We start from the raw sequence: 6751 nt of genomic DNA on the forward strand, positions 1-6751 counted from the left end.
CAAGGCACATTCAAGTTATCCAAATCAAATAAGCACTTGGGTGGAAATATTCAAGGGAATTCGGCCAACTTCAAATACCAAAATAACTCAGCCATTAAAACTCATTTAATTACATGTTTTTAATTAGGATTTCAAATTTCAAATTAGGACTAGTCAAATTTCCCTATTTATGTATTCCTTTTCAGCATGAATGAATTAAGTTGAATTTGAGATAAAAATCTAAGTGTTTAGTTGAGAATTTCTCCTACTCTTATCTTGGCCGTGGCCAACCATTGGACTTATCAAGAACATCAGTTCTTGTGGCGTTCTAAGACTCATCACCCTCTCGGTGTGGCGTCTACATTCTTATCAAGGAGTTATCCTTGTGGCGAATACCTTGTTCTTATCAAGCATCCTTGCTTGTGGTGGATTGCATTGGCTTATTAAGCATCATTTGCTTGTGGCGCTTCATCATCATTCTTTTCCATTTCCCTAGTGCCTCACGCACAACACAAATCCCTTTTCAATTCTATATACATCAAACTGTGACCATACCTTCCACAAATCATCCTTAACATCATGAACTACATACAATTCTGCCCATAAACATCCCAGCCCTAAATCCTTCCCAAATATACACGTACCTTCATCCAAATAGCCCCAAATATACCCAACAATTAACACAAACCTAGCCTAAAAGATTAATCCCAAACCCAAGCCAAACATTCCCCAAAAGTCCTCACATACAACCTAACCTAGACCCCACGTAATTACCATACACAACCCTATCCAAAAATAGCCAAAAAGAACCATTAACATCAAAACCGAATTTGAGATTCCAAACTCAAAATTTTCAAGCTAAAAACGATCCAAAATAAAGGCAGCCCCTAGAGGTTGTCATCAGTAGGAGGCATCCCCTCCGGGCCTTATCAAGGAAAGAAATGCTGCTTACTTTTTTGGGGATCTTCTGCTAGGATACAAGACGACTGGCAATGAATCGATTCCTTCCTCAGTCATTGCAGCCACAGATTCATCTGTTGAGTCAGACCCTTTCATTCATCATCTCCCACCTTCCCTACCGGACCTGTTTCCGTACTCTCGGGCCTTCAAACTCTATTTCTGATCTATTTCTTTCTTCTTAGCTTAACTATCTAAATAGATTTCATTGACAGTTCGGTTTGATCTGTCGGATTCATATGTATTATGGGCTATTTGCCTTGGTTTAGGGGCCTGATTCAGAGAAAATCACTAATGTTGCAACTCTCGCGGCAAAGCCTCGTGGTTGGGACTTCTTTAAATTTACCGAGTTGAATAAGGATAAATTTCTTTTTCAGCCAGCTGACACAGGGGGATACAGCTTTAAAGTTACTTACATATATAATTTTATTAAACCGCATTATAGCAAGTTCACTTATTGTGAATAACATAGCTGTCTACCGACTATTACCATATTGGGGGCATCCCCTTCTGTTGAATCAAAAGGAGAATCTTATTATACTTAGTGAATTCCTTATGCCTTGGGTCTTAGAATCAATACAAATAATTGAGCCTCACTTGCCACTCTTTCAGCTTAAGCACCTTCCTTTCGGGCTTTGGAAATAGCCTTAGTTCCAGCGGATCCAGTCATTTGAATCGACTTGAGTTCTCACTAGGCTTGAGCATTCCATAAAGAAGGACAAAAAGGTGAATGCTAAAATGCTTCTTCTTCACTGCCTCACTTATTTACAATAAGAGATGCTTCCTAATCGACATCAGTCAACACCTTGCCCCCTTCTATGACAAAACTAGAGAGCCAGTCTTTTTCCCGCCATGAAAATAGTCAAAGTGAAATAGGGAGGGATTTTGCAGTCTTTATGGTAGAATTGGATGAATCTCAATCCAAATGAGTGACTAGATCCCTATTAGAGGTGGATCCATCTTTGATAGATCCATCAAAAGCATGAGGGAAGAAGTAAGCCTCCCTTTAGACCATGATGGCCGCCAGGGACTGGTTCATACCATGCCTGTTGAAAGTTCCTTACAGAATACTAGCAGACATGATCAATAGCTCTTATAGAAGGCAATGTAATTGATCAAATGGGGGGGGCCAACCGCTTCGACGTCTTCAGAGTCAGAGAAGTGGACAAATGCTAGTAGTCTTTTTTGACAAATCAACTGTGGCACTTTAATTAGCATTACCATGTTTAAAAAAAGCACTTACTTTAGTGAGCGAGTTAAGCGCCTACGGCCCCTCGATGGTTTGTTTTCAGTTGACTTTTGTGGTTCTATCGTAACTAAAGATGATTTTGTTATGTTAAAAGATTAGGAGTAAGGGCACTTGTTGTTGCCACTATTAGAGTAAGAAGATCAAGGCTTAGCTTAAGGTTCACTTAACTAGTATAGATGGGCCTAGACCTTTTGCCTCCTTCCTTCAAAGAGCCGATTCGTGACAAGAGAAGAGCCCTGGAAACGACTAAGGCTAGTACCGTATACGACAATAACACCAATAAGAGTTCCTACTAATACTCTTCTTACTAAAGTACCAACAACTCCAAGAACGAGAGATACATTCTAAAAAGAAAGAACTCCATCCTTTCCCGGGTTATCTTAAACCTTAACATAGTCATATTCAAGTTATCCTTATAGTCAATGAGAAGGAAGAGGTTTAGGAAGTTGATTCAAGCAAGAAAAGAAAGCCTTAATGCCCTTGCTGCTTGGGCTTGGATACGAAATATAGCTATTCTTCCCATATGCGTTATGCTCTGAAAAAGGTTAATCAACATAATGAATTTATATTCTTCGGTCTGGGAATTTATATTCTGCACTTAGGAGTGCCTTCTTGCTTGCTTCTTAGAATCGACTTAGTCAGTCTCTCTCCTCCGACTAAGGCATCTTTGATTAAGTCTTACATAAGAGATAGATAGAATCACAAAGAGTATGTTTGAAAGGGGGTGTTAGAGGGTTTCAAAGCATTGAAGGCTGGGCGAGAATAAAGAGAGAGGGAGCACAAGAACAAGAGCCAAGACCCAGCCCAAGGGGGACAGGGAGAATGTCAAAATGAGATCCACTCAATAGGATTCGATTGGCTTCTAATGAAGTTCCAATCAGTTTTGAAAGAGAAAATTACCCGGGAAAAGCACCTTCGCCAGCTAGCAGCAAGGCAGTATCCGAATCTCTTTATTCCTAGTCTCAAAGAGAGATAGACAAAAGATGTAGATTGAAAAGTGGCTTTAGAGCGCAAATCAAGGATTTTGTGAGTAGACCGACTGGTTTCAGCCAAAGAAGCAGCAGGAGAAAGGGAATTAAAATAGAACTTGTCTAGTAAGTTTCTCATGAGCCAGTCAAGGAAATCCGATCTTTCATGAAAAATTTGAAGGTCTTTCATAACTTTTCTCACATTTCGAAGTGAAGTAGGCGTCGAATGAGTCTAGCTAATGGGAGGCTGGTCCGGTTAGTCCTTCTCCAATTAGCATCTCGCCTAATTGTATACTGAGTGAATAGCAACAAGTGCTAGTTCAAGTTACTAATCATTTGATTAGTGGGATCTATAACAAAACGATAATTAATATGACGGGAGGAGGCATTTAACCAAGGGTTGCAAAGGGGTGATGCCGGATCCTATTCAACAAAGAATTCTGAAGCTGACTCGGGTAGTTGGCGACCGTACCTAAACTTATCATAAGATAAAGAGGAAAATTCCGACTCCTCTAATGCCTTTTCGATTCAATCTTTAGCTAGCATCAGCCTTTGTCCGAGAAAAGGTAAAGCGTTAATTGTAAGCTTCAACAAGAAAGGTAGTTGACTTGATTAAGGGAAAGGTGAATGAGCTGACTTGCTTAAAGGAATTTACTTCCCAACCGGCTAATGCTTCTAGAAAGGGTCTACAGAAAACCTTCTTCTCTTATTTAATTTTTTACGTTAACATTTCTTACAAAACGGAAGACTCGAAAGAGGAATAAAACTTCCTTTCTTCACTTATTATATATTTTAACTTCTGAACTCTTCTTTGTTCTTTGGTTGATTTACTCCGTATTCCCTCACCCTGTCGCTCTATATTTTTACATATACCCTCTTTGGTCGAGAATACAGAATATTCATTCTCCCAAACCGAAGGAAGGGGCGGAGATTCAGTAACAATTCCTTACCAGACAGACAAAGGGGGCTAGCGGGAATAAAAAATAGAATAGGATAACTCTTGGATCAGAGGCAGATTCCGAGTTGGTTAGCCTTACTTCTTATCTTCTCCCTACTTATACCCTTACCTTAGGTGGGTTGTGTTGTCCTTTAAAGAATAGCTATAGCCCAACGTTTAACGGGTATCCATCCCACGAACAATCAATCCTTTGGGACATTCAACATTCAACTCCAGTTACGACTTCCCCTCGGCCGGGCATCTTCCCTCTTGCTTCGCTTTACTTTCTCACTGTGGACCAATTCCTATCGCTTAACTCGGAACTCCCTTAGTGCTTAACTTTCTTTATTAGTAGGCTAATCGAGAGGTCTATGAAATGCTATACGGAAAGGGTGATTCTTTATTCATGTAATTCCCGCGAGGAAAAGGTTATTGAAAAGGTACATAGGTGGTCGCGACCCACAATTATCTCTTTCTCAACTCCTAGTCCTCCTCTTCTCAAAGGGGTATAAGAAAGTTTAGTCAAGCCGAGAAAGAAAATCTTCATTTTTCTACAGTAAGGCAAGAATAAGCCCCATTCGCTGGTTCGATTCAGTGAGTTACGTTACTCTCCTCATTAGTTATTGAATTGTCGGCATCACTATATCTTATTCCCTGTACAGGCTCGAATATAGTAATGGGAGATGTGATCTCGCCATACTTTTACTGTGTGTCTCCCCCTCTCCCTACTAGATATGCTAAAAGAATATACGGATTTCCTAGAACGAAGTCCCAGATTTTTCATAGCCTGAAGAAAATAGAAAAGAACATAATCTCAGTGGTTCTAGACCTACTTTAAGTTAGAGCTCGTGGTTGCTTCGAGCAACAGAAAAAGGCTTTTCTAAGGAATAAAAACCTCATCAACTTTACTTTATTAGTATCATATGTCCTTCCCGGCCTGCTGTCATCAACGGTCCGCTTCCTTGAATGAGAGTTGGTCTTCCCGATCCATGAATACTTTCTGTTGTCCTTTACTTTATTAGTGGCATCTGTCTGAGGGCATCTAGAATTGTCTGTTCGGTATTCACTATTGTAAACGGCCGAACTAAGCTAAGTGTTTGGCTTGTTTTATTAGGTTCCCAACCGACCTGTACATTAAATATCAAAATCCATTATAGAATAGAATTAACATAACGAGGCTTGGAGTATCTAAAACTAAATTCAGCGAACTGGAAGTCTCTTTAGATGCCCCCATTGCTTGGCTATCAAAGTGAACTTGTACATTGATAGCCTTTCGAGTGCGTCGACACGACATGCTTACCTTTCTTGCTTTTACCCTTCTTCTCCCTCGACTGGAAGGAATAATAGAAAGAACACTACTCTCACAAAGAAAGTCGGGAGAACTCCTATATCTTACAGCGGGAGAAATTCCAACATGAAAGAAAGCAAGACCCATCCTAAAAAAAATATCATTGAATAAAGGTACAAGGCTCTAAGAGAGAGTCATGCCATGAAATGAAGGAGAGACCCGAGCAGATACTGGGACGAACAAAGAGAGACGCGAAGCGCATCGAAGAGCTTCGTTAAGCCCGTTAATTGTGTACGTAAGATAATATCCCACTGGTCGGTCAATCAATAAAATAATTTCTAAACTTATCGTGGTACCAACATGGCCAGTCAGCCCAAAAACCCTCTACCCACTATAAGAAAAGTAGAGGTGCTTACCCACTCTAATAGTTCGCCTTACGACTCACCTTGGAAGTATGGCTTACCTGAAAAACTTCCACTGCCCTCGTTGACAATCACTAATGAACTATGACCACGGCTAAGATTCTTTCTACCACGACCTCACATGGTAACCTATGTTTCTTTAAAATACAAACCATTATGGCACTATTGTCACCAGCCCTCTGTCCTTGGGAAGGCCACATCCTACAATAGGTCATTTAAGGTGAAAAACCGACAGATCAACCGTTACGGGACAAAAGCTTTAACACTCAATTTGTCTCTGTTGTTGCTTCCCCTATCAATGGCCACATTGATCAATCAATTTACGGGCGGAACCTTCCTTTAAGTCTATCGAGTGCCTGACTTCTCTATTGATCTGACACTAAACCTAAAAAGGGCTCGATTGAGAATGAGAGTAAAGGTTCGGATCGGCTAAAAGGCTGAGTCCGAGACTAGGAGAAGAACTAGCAAGAAATGTAGACTTCGCTCCGCACCTTTAGGTAAAGATCCACATTGTCCAATCTTCCTTTAATGGAGATATTCTTTTATGTCACTTCTGTTTAAAAAAAGGGATAGATTCTCGAGAAAAAGATGTGCGCTTCTTCTATCTGCAACAGACTCCCTCATATAGATTATATGGATGTTGATCTGTCTCTTTATTGGACTAAAGAGTGGCTCACCTTGGTTCTGAGTTCGTTCTGATGCCTGCCTTCACTAAAGAAAGGACTTGCAAGATTGGGATATCAAGGTTGTTACCAAATCAAAGGAAAGAGAATAATAAGAATATAATCTATGTTGACCTTTGATGGCATAAAGGGGCTCATTACTCGTTTTTGTATTGGATTGGGATGGCACTATCCATATAGGAATTCCCTTCTTCTTTCATTTCACTACTCCTTTCTTTCAACTTTAAAGTCTTAGTTCGTAGTTGAAGGAAAGTCTCGTATCCCAAGA

Source organism: Lupinus angustifolius, chromosome LG09 (assembly GCF_001865875.1).
Source record: "Lupinus angustifolius cultivar Tanjil chromosome LG09, LupAngTanjil_v1.0, whole genome shotgun sequence".
In the NCBI taxonomy this organism is placed as follows: domain Eukaryota; kingdom Viridiplantae; phylum Streptophyta; class Magnoliopsida; order Fabales; family Fabaceae; genus Lupinus; species Lupinus angustifolius.